Below are 13,983 nucleotides of genomic sequence, written 5' to 3'. Positions count from 1 at the left end.
AACCTCTCATAATATCAAGTGTTGTATCACAAAAACATAATAAGTAATGTTTGCTTTCTGGCCTTTCATGTTCTAAGCTGTGAGCCTGGATTAGAGGTGAAGGAAATGCACATGTCTGCCAACTATTATCATTCCTCTGCACAGAGTTCTCCAAAAAAAGTGAAAAAAGGAAAAATTCTGAGTTGTGGGAAATTTGGCAAGTATTTGGACTAAACAAACACATGGTAATTCCAGAATCAAAGATGGTGCAAAGCCACTTCGGTGGCACAAATTTAAAGATCAGTCAAGCATCTTAAATGCAGGTAAAGGTCTCTTCCCAAAAAGCTTGGGAATGAGAATGGTTTGGAATTTTAGACTTTCTTCAGCTTTTTTAAGATGTACATGTGCTGAATGAGATCTTGTGAGTCTCGGGTCTAAGCATGAAATTCAGCTTCATTTCATATGTACCTTCTAGGCTTAGCCTGAAGGTCATTTCTTTCCTACTGTGTATGAATGTTTTCCTGCATGCATTTATACCCATCCCAAAAGTGTAGTGCCTCTAAAGGCCAGAAGAGGGCAGTGACTCACCTGGAGCTAGAGCTATCTAAGTGTGAGCCACTGTATGGGAGCCGTAAACTGAACACAAAGTTCTCTTGCTCCTAACTGCTGAGCCATTGTCCCTAGACCCCTGAAGGCAAGTTTACACAATAGTTCAAGTGTCAATCACAAAGTTGTAAGGGTGTGTATAAGCAGTAAGAATTCAGTCCATGCCTGCTTACTCACCTACAGTCAATACAGAGATCAGCAACAGGAATGAAGTCTTTAGCTCTGTAATTCACATTTATGTTGGGCTCCTTAGGTTAGGAAAATACTGTGACCTTCGCTTTTCCTCTGAACTGTTAACCACAAATGAGTGTGCAACTGCAGGGCTCCTCACTCACCAGTATCTTCTAAATTAAGGCAAGTGTCATAGATACCTTTGGTGTTTGTGGGGGTGGAAAGAAAAAAAGAGGGGTTTTCTATTTATCCCAGGTTTGTCTTGAACTCACTATTACCCCAAAGTGGCCCAGACTCAAGGCAATCCTAAGTACCATGAGCGCAGGGATTACACTATGTACCACCACAGCCAGCTGCTATCTCCATTTGTTTTATATAAGTATTTTCTTAAGTGTGCCCTCGAGAAATTTCACCAGACAGTATCTCTGTGTGATGTGTTTGTCATCTAGTAGTAAGACATGTGGGAGGCTAGAGATAATCGAGTTAAACAGATTCTTCTGAGTTGGGACATTTTACAGTCTTTAATGTTCAAATGTCCATCACAAACTATTCAAACAACAGTGTGCCATAAGATGCTGAGCAGAGTTCACAGAGTCTTGGTGCACTGCTCTGAATGGCTCACATCCTTAAGAATAATTCAAAGACATGCCAAATGCCAATGGATACCTCCTGGGCGGTTGTTCTCTGGGTTTTGGCCAGCTGTGGATTTCTGCAATTGTCTCCATCTGCTGCAAAAAAGTGATCTCCATCGCCTTTCTTTGATGAGGGATGAGAGCTACTTATCCACTGTAATGAGCACAGAAAAAGAAAAAAGAAAGAAAGAAAGAAAGAAAGAAAAGAAGGAAAAAGGCCTTTTAGACATGTAACAATAGCTTAGACGGGATCCCCACTACACCCAAGGCTGGATCTGGTAACCAAAACTTGTTGACGTCCCTCACTCAGCATAGTCAAACTCAGCATAGTGACGTCATGGACCCCATAACTGCCGGTATATTAGCAGACCAAGAGCAATGCTCTGCTTTGCACATCTGGAGAAACACCACCTTGATCTGCCCTGCGGCTAGGCAGTCTCCCCTAGGATCCTGATCCTTGACTCAGAGACTTCTATTAGAGAGTGGAGCTGACCTTTCGCTAGGATCCACCACACAGATGAGCAGCCTTGGGGGGACAGACTTAGGACTGTAGTTAAGAATTGAGAGTGTGAACCTTGTATGACAACCATCAGCATAATAAAACTTTTGTTATACTAACTACCTTATCACTCACGACATCTGTGAATATAGGGACAGGTGTCAGAATGCAGCTGGAAATTATATTGGTTTATAAAAGACTCAAGGGATATCACAGAGGAGGGGATAGAAAACTGTAAGAGTCAGAGGACAATGACTCTGCTGTGAGACAGTTACATCCTCTGGATGGGAGAGACAGATGCATCCATGGAATCCCAACAACATGGTTGCCTAATAAGCTGCACAATGACACCACCAGTTGACATGTAAACATGGATGGGGGAAAAAATCTCTAAAGGTCTCACCCCTAGGTATAGACAGAGCTATAGACAGTGGATGCTGAGAAAGAATTGATCTTCTCCAGCAACAACCACCTTGATAGGATATCCAATCCCAAGTGATCATGTCTAAACACATATACATATGACTCCATAAACATGTGTGTGTGATATAATAATAAAATAAGGCATGAATTTGAGAGGGAGGTGGGAGGACATGGGAAGAGTTGGAGGGTGAGGGTGCAGTGGAAATTATGTAAACACAGTACCCAGGTATGAATTCTAAACTAAATAAATAATAAAAGTGGGGAGGGGTGGAGAGAAGGCTAGCAGTTAAGAGCATGCACTGGCTGCTCTTCCAGAGAACCAGGGTTCAACCAGAATCCACCTAGCCACTCACAACCATATGTAACTCCAGTTCCAGAAGATCTGAGGCCACCTTCTGGCCTCTGTGGACATTACACACATATGGTACACAAACATACATGCAGTTAAAACATTCATACACATAAAATAATGATAAATTTTAAAAAGAACAGTACCCCGAAAAATGTTCTTCCAAGTGTGACCTTAGAAGGCCACACTACATAAGCCATAGTTTTTGGATACATCACATACACGAGACTCTTTGAACACCCATTCCCAAAGACAGAGTCAAAATGGCCAGGTGTCAAACACTGGTATCTTTATGGGGTTGCACAAAGGTTTGATGTCTGGTTAGTATAGAGAGCAACAGCTGTGTCCTGAAGATGCCATGCATTCTAGATTTGACATATGATTTGACATAAAAATTTTTGCTTCATTGTATATGGAGTCACATCCACTCCCCTTTGAGGCCCATACACACATGGTTACCCCGTGGTCTGGACCTGCAGGTTGTTCTTCAGTGACAGGGTCCTAAGAGAGAGGACCAAGAGATCAGGAGGCAAAGAGGACAGAAGGTAGAGAAGGTAAAAAAAAAAGTTTGGGGTTGAGAGGTCTTATACTGGCTACATCTTATGCCAAGCGAATGTACTAAGTACAGCATGTTACATCCTATTTCCTGGGGAGAAAAGGGACAGAGTCAGTAGAATCAATCGTACAATGTGACAGAGCCAGCAAGCGGTGAATCAAGCACAATGTTGCACAAGGGGAGCAAAGGGCATCTTAAGAATTTTACAGATTGAGTATGTGCCAGCCTTGGGACTGATAACCAAATGGTGGGAAGAGTTGAGGTCTCAGGATCTGAAGTCCTAGCTCCCCTGCAGCCCTGGCCCTAGGCTGTAACCAACTCTACCAATCATATTGGTAGTTTTTGAGAAGGAGGCATACTCCTTTTCCCTGCATCCGGACCTCAGGGGAAAGCTCAGTTGATCAGTCTAGCCCAGCAGTTCCCCCTTTCCCTTTTTACTTTTAAGGCCAGATGAGTTAATTCATGTTGTAATGTCCAAGAGACTTTTGTGTCCCCTAAACCAACTAACGCCTTCGAGCATCACTAAAACAATCAACCTAAGTACATGGATCATAATACATGGTGAATGTTGAAGGATGTGAAACAGGTTAAAGCCCCATAATGTGTGTAATAAAACTCTGGAGGGGAAATCTATACAACTAAAGAGGAAAAAAATATACAGGTGATTTTGATATGTTCCCCAGTTTCTGGAATAGAGGGGCTTCCAGTCAGTAACATATGTGGAAGGTTAACATGGGCAGTTAGTCCAAACATAAAAGGATGTCCATATTATAGTTATTTACCTTCTCCAAAAGTCCCATAAAAGATCACATTGTCCAAGGCTGTGGATACGAGTCAAGGGTCCAGCTAAAAGTTATCCTCTGGAGACATTAAAACAGGAAGCAGCCAGTGAGGGGATTCTAGGAAGCTGTCTTCATCCAGGTGGGCATCTCCAGGACAAGTTGACCAGCACCTCAGGTTGTCCACTCAGAGGCACAGAGTCCTTTAGAAAGGAAGCATGCCACCCAAGGGAAAATTCCATTCTAAAATCAGGTGCCAAATTCTCACAACATGCTGGGAAACATCCATCCAAAGGAGGCAGAGACTGGAAAACCCAGGTGATGAATGAGTGGTGGTGACTGATAAACCACACCATCCATCCCTCCTGGTCCTCAAGGCCAGAAGAGTCTTCTGGCTTACACAGATGAGAAGGGAACATCCATGCTGACCCACCAGTGACAAACCAATAGAAATGCTGGATCATATCCCAGTCTACTTAAGGGGAGTAGTACAGGACACCACGTGACAAACATCCAAATGACCAGCTAAACCAGTCTGTGACTTTTAACTATTATGTAATATTTTAATAGCCAGATCATTTTAAATAAACTTGGATTTCTATATGTGTGTATGTGTATGTGTATATATATTATAGCCAGTTTTGTAATTGTTAGTCTTAGACCTTAGAAACTTCAGTATTATATAAACATATTATCTTTGTTTTATCCTTTATAGACCTTATATGCTTATACCATCCTCTATATGTTTTAAATAACTTATTCAAATCTTTAAAACTTACAAACCTCATTAGATTTTCTTATCCTGACTGTCTTCCTCCTGCCTCTCTTTTCCCCATTACCACACTAGCCCACCGATGGGATCCAAGGTAATCTTCACAAGCAAGAATTGTCAGCCACATCTGTAACGTCTACACAGGATAAAATGTGCATGGGTTTGTAGACAGGGACGTGATCATCTGTGGGGCTCTTCTGTTCAGAACGCGGAAACCAATGTTTCCTAACTCATCTAAAACAGGTATGTTTATTCTTACTCTCTGAAATATATCAGGCACATTTAGATACCATCAGTAACAACAATGCCAAAACATCATGGTTAATAAATATATTTTCCAACAGGTCATAAGATAATTTCCTAAGAATTTCAATTTGAAGATTCATAGGCAAGCAGAAGGGAGTGAACAATATGGTTCTCAGAGCCAAGCACAGGGAATTAAGTAGGACACTAAATTCAGAAAGTGCCAAAAGTTAAGGTTGTCATGGTAACATGAACTCAGCAACACAGCTAAACCTGCTCATCAAAAGTATACACTCAACATGGCTTTGCAAAATTGCGGTCCTGCTGAAAGAGCGGCTTTCACTCAATGATAACAGCCCTTCACAAACTCTGAGTGAACCAGAGATGGGCTGACCGACAAAGTTCGGTTTCTTTAAATATTTGGATAGCCTCTACTCATGTGAAATCGGTAAAACACTAATCTAAGTTCTAGGGGGTGGGGGATGAGAAGAAGGGATCGGTTGTTGTTCCTGCTGCCGAGGGGGCTTCCATCCTGACTAAAAGCATTCAATCAAATGATGAAAGGGGAAAACCTGCTGAGCAGGAAGATAATAGTATAGCCTTCAGGGGAGGATGGTCAGACTTTTAGGAGAGACAACGGTTTCCTGGATCAAACAGCACTTGAGACGGGCTTCAAACCTGGTGGAATATTCGCAAGAACACAGTACATTGGGTGCTCGCTAACCAAAGTTCAGCGTCTGATAAGAGTAGGATGTGTAGTGAAGCCATTGTTCACTGGTAGGATGTGTAGTGAAGCCATTGTTCACTGGTAGGATGTGTAGTGAAGCCATTGTTCACTGGTAGGATGTGTAGTGAAGCCATTGTTCACTGGTAGGATGTGTAGTGAAGCCATTGTTCACTGGTAGGATGTGTAGTGAAGCCATTGTTCACTGGTAGGATGTGTAGTGAAGCCATTGTTCACTGGTAGGAAAGTGAAGGCTATAGGGGAGAGTCCGCTGATGGAACAATGCATTTCTGCCCCTTCCAAAGCAGGGCCCTGTGACCACAAGTGCTGATGCACTGAGCACACAGCAGTATGGCCAGTGTGGATATCAAATAAATGGAACGGATTGATCTTAGCTTACTCCTTGTGTGGCTTTCCAAGCCTCTTACTACTCATCTCCCTTCATGGCCATTCGCCTTCTCGTGCCTTGCTCCTCCTGAAAGACAAGACTAGACTTCTAGAAGTTCTCAGCAAATGTAACTGAGAACCAGAGGTAAATTTCTCAGAGTTACATGAGAAAGTAGGGACTCAGAGAATTAAACATCTCCATAACTAAGAAGTCTAGCTGGGCGGTGGTGGCGCACGCCTTTAATCCCAGCACTAGGGAGGCAGAGGCAGGCAGATCTCTGGGAGTTTGAGGCCAGCCAACTACAAGAGCTAGTTTCAGGACAGGCTCCAAAGCAACACAGAAAAAGCCTGTCTCAAAAAAAAAAAAAGAAGTCTACACTATTTCCTTTGACTTTGAACTCTCCAGTGTGCATTCAGTTGCTTCTTAGAATGCTACACTGTCTCACGGTTATAGCTCCTGTCTTGCTCAGTTTCACATCCTTAGAAAGTTACTAGCAGCTGACACAGAGCAAGTTCTTCTGAGTAAGAAACAGGATGGCAGCGGCTTCAGGGGGCAAAAAGGTTTTCTTTTTGCATGGTGGCATCTATTGTATGACCTCTTCAGAGAATGGTTGCTAAGTTTATTTATCATCTAGTCATTTACAGTAATGAAAGCAGAAATGAACTTCAGGATGTTCTTTCTTCATCTAAATGCCTGCTTTATATCTTTCCCTTTTGTCTGTTCTGTTCAAAACCTGTTCCCAGCAAGGTTTTAAAAAAAATACCTCTGATCTCACTAGGATACTTAAAGGAGAAGATAATATTCTAGAAATCCTTGCCAACCACATTTTCATCCCTCATGCGTAGCCCAGAGATCTCACACAAAATGTCTACCTAACCGTGACACTGCAGGACCCCACAAGCATTGAGTCTGGAGGTGTGGGGGCTTCTTCCAGGAGCCTAAATCTGTGTACCAAGGTTAGAGCTGTTCTTTCCCCTGTCATCATCAACGGGGACACCAGCACCCTTGGTGCTGCTTGAGCTAAGGGCCGACCATTTGAGGTGGTCGTTTTTCCTCACCCAGAGCCCCATCTCCTTTTCTTCCCTTTTGCCCTGTGACTTCACATGTTTTCCCAGCACTTTTTCTCCGAGCTCTGCTCAGTTAAATGTTCCTCCCGAGACTAGTTACCTGCTATTTCTGCCTGATCCTCCCCTGGTTTTCATTTCAGAGTGTTGAAAAGATCACCAACATCTTCAAAACCACCAGCTCAAAGTTTTCTGGTCACATGGAATTCACCCTCCATCCACAGGCAAGATACCGATTTGTTGGCCAAATTTTGCCAACGTTTGCCAAAACTATTTTCTCATAACTACCACTCTTTTCTCTCACTGGCTATAGCTTCCTTGCATTTTCCTGACCCTTTTTGCTGACAAAGGCCATGTTCTGTTTTAAACAGACAATTTCATTCTTTAAACATAATGGGTCAGGCTGGGAGTCTTCAGTATGTGCCCCATCAAGAACCCAGATAGTTCATGAGATGGCTAAGGGGCATGGGAAAAGGAGGTCAGGCTGAAGAGAGCACACAGCGCACAGAGAGGAGGAGAAGGGCTGGCTGTGAGACATGGCAAGCCAGAGATGATTCATTTTGTTATTCCTCATTCTGCTGACAGTATGGGTGGCATGGGGATCCACTTCTGATTTCCAGTGGAATAGTAGAGAGGTTTGATTTTCAGAGGCTCCTGGGAGCTGCTGGATGAAGGGAGATGGTGGACAAGCAAGATTGCATCAGCAATGGCTACAGCCCTAGAAAGCCTGGACTAGAGGAACTCAGAGGGGAGAAGCAGAGATTCTGTATACATATTGTCTGCCGGGTCTTTTTTCTTGATGCTCTCTTCCCATACTCTCTTACATTTCTTCTGCTTCTGAAGACATTTTTTAAAAGTTCCTAAGAGCTGCATACTGTGGTGACGTCTGTTGTCTTAGCCTCTCGGGAGCCCAGGAACTAAAGACTGGCCTGGGTAAACAGCAAGCTCTCATCTCTAAAACAAGTTTTTTTTTTCATTCCTTGGAGCCATACGAAGAAGATGTACTATCAGGAAGCACAGCCAAGGCAGCTTTCGATATGTATACAGAACGTCTGCCTGTGTGTGTTCTCCCCATCTGCTCCAGCCTGACCTTGTTCAAATGCCACCTCATAGGCAGCCCCTATTTAGACTCTCACTAGAACACCAGACTCCTCATGGTCCCTGCTTTCCGTTCCTTCTTGGTGCCCAGGTTCATTTCTGTGCTGACCAGCCATCTCTGCTCGCTGAAAATCGTTTTCCTGATCGCAGTCGTTGTCGATTCTTGCTCAGTCACAAAAGCGGTTCACTCACAGGCTGCACTATGTCAGTATTCCTGACTGCAGAGTTCTTCATTCTACCCAACTTCACCACGACGCAGGACCCTCTAAAACTCCGCTACCGCAGACATAAAGTGCAGTTCTCATTTATGCGGGGTCTACTCACAAGTCCAGAACCTTGCTGTCTGTAAAGTCACAGTGCGTTTGGAACCTAAAAGGTGCCTGAGACACGAAACACAAGTAGAATTACAGCCTACGCTCCCAGGCTTCCAGCAATAGCTGGAAGGAAAAGAGATGCTTTTGTGCGCAGCAAAACAAGCGCCTTGGAGTAAAAGCTATTCCTAGTGGCCTCACACTTGCAAATCCCAGCATCTTATAAAGAGAGCATTTTCTACAGTTGATATGATCAGTAACAATAAAAAGCCACGCGGCTTATAGAAGCACCTGACTACAGTACTTAATTCAGGAATCTAGGGAGTTGAAAACGAGCTCTTAAGTTCAGAGCCCTGAGATCTTGGATCAGCCGTTTGTCTGAAGCGGTTTTTGACCCATCTTACAGAATAAATTAGAGTGTGGACTTTGCTGAAGGGCCGGGTTCTGAAGCGTTTGTCGCCCGCCCGCATGGGGCCTCCTGAAGTGGTTGGGATGAGCTGGGGCGACGGCTGCGCCTGGGCGGCCTTGAGCAGAGCGGAGCACTCTGCGCGGCGCCCGCCGGAGTAAACAGATGGGGCTTCCGAGCGCCCCAAGGCAAACAGACCGGCTCTGCTGGACCGCGCGGGCCAGCATTCCTGAGGCCCGCTGCCCCCTGCGCAAAGCGCCGCTTCCCCCGACTTCAAACCTTCCACTCCTTCATCTCCAGCACCCTGAAGGAATCGGAGGGACGAAGCGAAGTCCCCCCGGGGACCCCACATTTCAGTCCTGTTCGGCTGTGCAGATAAAAGCCAGCACCTGAACCAGCTAGCCTGCCCAGGTTCCCACAGCCTTCCCGGTGGAACTGATCAAGGGAGAGACCCAAGAAGGGAGGGAGTTCTCAAGTTATCCCGGCTGTGGGAACAGTTGGCCCGCTGATAGAGTTCAAGCACCAACTTCATCTGATACTGTAAAAAAAGAAGTTCCATTAAGATGTTCTGCTGTTTGCTTCCGAGCGGTGCCACTCTGCCTACAACAGAATCTCCGGGCTCCATTAACTTACTTCTCTGGTGGTTCCACGTTTGAAAAAAAGAAAGTTTCGATTTTAAGTACTCGACTAAACATACAAAATCGTTTCCTTCAGCGTTTTCATCATAGCAACAAATAAACAGAAAATAGCATCCATCCGCAGCTCCCCTTGAGAACACTGTGGCACCAACAGGAAGCATGGGTCCCTGAGGAAGATGCCCGTGACCGAGCAAAACTCAGATGGAAGCGACAGAGGAATATCAGTGAGGTCTCCTCTTGTTTAAAGAGACGTGAATTTATCTTATAGCTAGAAAAATCTCTGAGAGAATATCTACAAGCTACTCTGAGGAAAATGTGGGGGGGAGGTATTTCCTGCTTTATGCACTCCTGTGTAAAATAAAATCTTGCAACAAGCATCTCATATTTACACAAACAAAAATCCATGTTCAGAGGTGTGTGTGTGTGTGTGTGAGAGAGAGAGAGAGAGACAGAGAAAGAGAGAGAGAGAGAGAGAGAGAGAGAGAGTTCCCTAAGCACAAAGAACTCCAGTGTAACAAGTAATGGATAGCAATAATTAATTTGTTATTAATTATATAGTGGGACTTTTGTCACTACATAAGAGGTTCATGATCCTAAACCCAGAAAACCGAGGTCATTTACAGGAAATTGGCCTCTTTACTTCTGAGTCAAAGAACAGCCACCATCTACTCTTAAGTCCAGTTGCCCAGGCTAGAGAAGTGAGAGCAGAGCCAACAACACAGGATGGTCAGTGAATCCAGGTGGGAACTGTAGAGGGCAGAGGAGTCGCTCTCCACAGCCCAGCCTCTCCACAGCCCAGCCTCTCCACAGCCCAGCCTCTCCACAGCCCAGCTTCTCCACAGCCCAGCCTCTCCACAGCCCAGCCTCTCCACAGCCTCTCCACAGCCCAGCCTCTCCACAGCCCAGCCTCACAACACAGAGCCTCTCCACACCCAGCTTCTCCACAGCTCAGCCTCTCCACAGCACAGCCTCTCCACAGCCCAGCCTCTCCACAGCCCAGCCTCTCCACAGCTCAGCCTCTCCACAGCCCAGCCTCTCCACAGCCCAGCTTCTCCACAGCCCAGCCTCTCCACAGCCCAGCCTCTCCACACACAGCCTCTCCACAGCCCAGCCTCTCCACAGCCCAGCTTCTCCACAGCCCAGCCTCTCCACAGCCCAGCCTCTCCACACACAGCCTCTCCACAGCCCAGCCTCTCCACAGCCCAGCTTCTCCACAGCCCAGCCTCTCCACAGCCCAGCCTCTCCACACACAGCCTCTCCACACACAGCCTCTCCACACACAGCCTCTACACAGCCCAGCCTCTACACAGCCCAGCTTCTCCACAGCCCAGCCTCTCCACAGCCCAGCTTCTCCACAGCCCAGCTTCTCCACAGCCCAGCTTCTCCACAGCCCAGCTTCACACAGCCTCTCCACAGCCCAGCCTCTCCACAGCCCAGCCTCACAACACAGAGCCTCTCCACACCCAGCTTCTCCACAGCCCAGCCTCTCCACAGCACAGTCTCTCCACAGCCCAGCCTCTCCACAGCCCAGCCTCTCCACAGCCCAGCCTCTCCACAGCCCAGCTTCTCCACAGCTCAGCCTCTCCACACCCAGCTTCTCCACAGCCCAGTTTCTTCACACACACCCTCTCCACACAAAGACCAGCTTCTCCGCATTATTCAGGCTTCTCCACAGCCCTCTACCCAATCTCTTCTCAATTCTGGTCTTGATACCTAACCTCTTTCTTATTTGATCTTTGTGATGGGGCAGCTGATTGTAAATTACCTAATCTGCTGGAAGGGAGGGAGGGAGGGAGGGAGGGAGGGAGGGAGGGAGGGAGGGAGGGAGGGAGGGACAGTGTTCTGTTCCAGGGCCTATTGACCCTCTGAGATCACTTGGGAAAATCACATGAGACACAAGTTACACCTGACTTTTCAAAACACAGTCTACAAGGAAAATAACTTTATAAAGAAACTAAAGCACTCTTTTGTCTCTGACAGAAATCGCTAACTGTCCACTCTGCTGAGAAAGGACAAAATGCCAGGGTTAGCCTATTTTTTGTTCCAGTGCACTTACAACACTCTCAGGAGAGGATAAATTTAAATGAACATTTCTCTGCTGCCATCTTGTGGATTATGTAGGAAATGCATGCAAAGCCCCGGAGCAGTCAAATGTCAAGATCTTGCCAATAAAACTACACCAGGAAAAAAAAGTCTTTTGGATTATTTAAAGTCATTTGACAGAATAAATAATAAATTCACGTATGATAAATTAACGTATGTAGTATAGTATCTATAACATATAAACCTCCTCCCAAAATGAGGTGTAGGGCTGCCAGCGAGTTGGCTCAGTGGTAGCAAACATTGCTGCCAAGCCTGGTTGCCTGAAATGGTAGAAGATGAACTCCCACAAGCTGTCCTTTGACCTCACTGTGCAAACTGTGGCATACACATGCATGCGCACACACACACACGTGCACATGCATGCACAGTGTACACACGCGTGCAGGCGCACACACAAAGTATGTACGTGCTGGAGAACTACAGAAGACGCCCAGAGCTGTTCTTTTTATCTCTTCACTTCCCCTTCACAGTAAATCTGGGAAGCATAGACTTTTCCCACTTGGAAGAAATTTAGCAGAATCTTCGTGGGAAGCTTCGAGTTCGGTCTTCACAGCCCCATGAATGAGAGATGAGGTTCGTGTTCCACACCGTGTCACGTGACCAGGCCTTTCCTCACTCAGGCACGCCATCAAGAAAGCCGAGAGAATGGGACACTGCTCTGTTTCTAATCCAGATGATTCAATGGAGGAAGAAGGATCCTCTGAGGTGATCCTGCTCTCAAAGATTCTACTTCCCTGCTAGGCTCCATATGATAAATACATAGACTATTAGCTAAACCCAAGAGAGGTCTGGTGGTGGGGGGACACCAAGTTAAATTAAAATTTCAGATAAACAACAACTGAACACATTTATATGAATCATAACCTTGTATTCACCTGAAATTTAAATTTCTAATGAATGTCTTATACTTTATCCAAAACCCTAATCATTCCTTCCCAATTATATTGCCAATTGAAGAAAATTGACATCTCACTCAGAAAAATAAACAAATTGGTTATTCTCTTTAACATAAACCTATTAGGCTTTAATAACTACAATAAAAATAGAACAAGAATACTTGAGTAATAGACTTTCCGTTTATTATGAAAAGAAGTAATGAAATCTGTAATAAGGATATAAGTGGAGGTCGGGGGGGCCATTCAGTGTAGCATGCAGGTTCCTGCTGGATGTCTCTGCAGACAACACCACGCTAGACTTGAACAGAAAGAACAAGATGGAACCCTGGTCTGCAGGAGATCACAGCTCAACAGAACAAAGAAACAGAGAGAAGCTGAAGCATATGGTACAAACCAAGATATAGGAAAAATGATGCCAGGCCTCTTCTCTGTTTCCCACTCTCATACGGTCTGCAAGCACTAGCTGCCAGATGAAAAGCATTAAACAACATATCATCAGCCTGGGCTACACGGAGAAATGCTGTCTCGAAAAAACAAAGCAAAACAGATAGATAGATAGATAGATAGATAGATAGATAGATAGATAGATAGATAGATAGAGATAAAGATATATAGATATAGATATATATCATTCAACTTTCTTTCTACAGTGAAAGACCTGAGACAATTCGCTTATAAAGAAAAAAGGTTTGTTTTAGCTCTGGTTCTGGAAGTTCCCAACCAAGATCAAATTGCTCAAAATAATGGCAATGCATCACGCTGGGAGCACTTGATGAAGCAAACTTTGTCCCACCAGCTGGGAAGCAAGGAAAGAAAAGATGAGAAGAGACCACTTTCCCATAGCAACTCATATGGCCACCAACCCACTACCACTCCACCCCTGGGGATCACACTTTTAACATGTAACCTTTTGGGGTGCTTTGTATATTAGTAGTGGTACTGCTAGGCATTGAACCCAGGACCCTACACACGCTAAGTACACAATTTACCCCTGATCTCCATCCCAGCCCGTTATTGGTAAACAGCAAAACCTATATATATACATTGCCTGCAAAATAATAATTTGTCAAAACTGAGAGCAACTAGAGAGAGCTTGTCCAAGCCTTCTTGCTTTGTGAAAGAGGTCACAGCCCAAGAGACAGTGGCCAGTTCCTGGTGTACATTCCATCTAGAGATTCTCCTGCATGCTGCCTCTCTAGGTGAGGTCTGACCATGAAAATGAACTAACCAATAGCCTAGGTTACAAATGATGCATAAATTCCTGCATCCATGGACCAAGACTGTTAAAGCAGTGTGAATTTTAAGAAGCGAGAACACTGCCTGGGTTGTACCATAGATCAAAGTGC

General features: G+C 45.1%; 1 long non-coding RNA gene across 1 annotated transcript; it reads right to left on the bottom strand.

Annotated features, from left to right (window-relative positions):
- Positions 1-1,254: 1,254 nt before the first annotated feature.
- Positions 1,255-3,982, bottom strand: LOC119826913. Its single transcript, XR_005287489.2, has 2 exons — positions 3,111-3,982; positions 1,255-1,542 (listed from the first exon to the last, which is right to left on the bottom strand). It is a non-coding gene; the product is annotated as an uncharacterized LOC119826913 (long non-coding RNA).
- Between the last annotated feature and the right edge of the window lie 10,001 nt (positions 3,983-13,983).

This window comes from Arvicola amphibius, chromosome 11 (genome assembly GCF_903992535.2).
Source record: "Arvicola amphibius chromosome 11, mArvAmp1.2, whole genome shotgun sequence".
In the NCBI taxonomy this organism is placed as follows: domain Eukaryota; kingdom Metazoa; phylum Chordata; class Mammalia; order Rodentia; family Cricetidae; genus Arvicola; species Arvicola amphibius.
The sequence above is the reverse complement of the archived record's forward strand: the minus strand, read 5'-3'. Positions and strand labels throughout refer to the sequence as shown.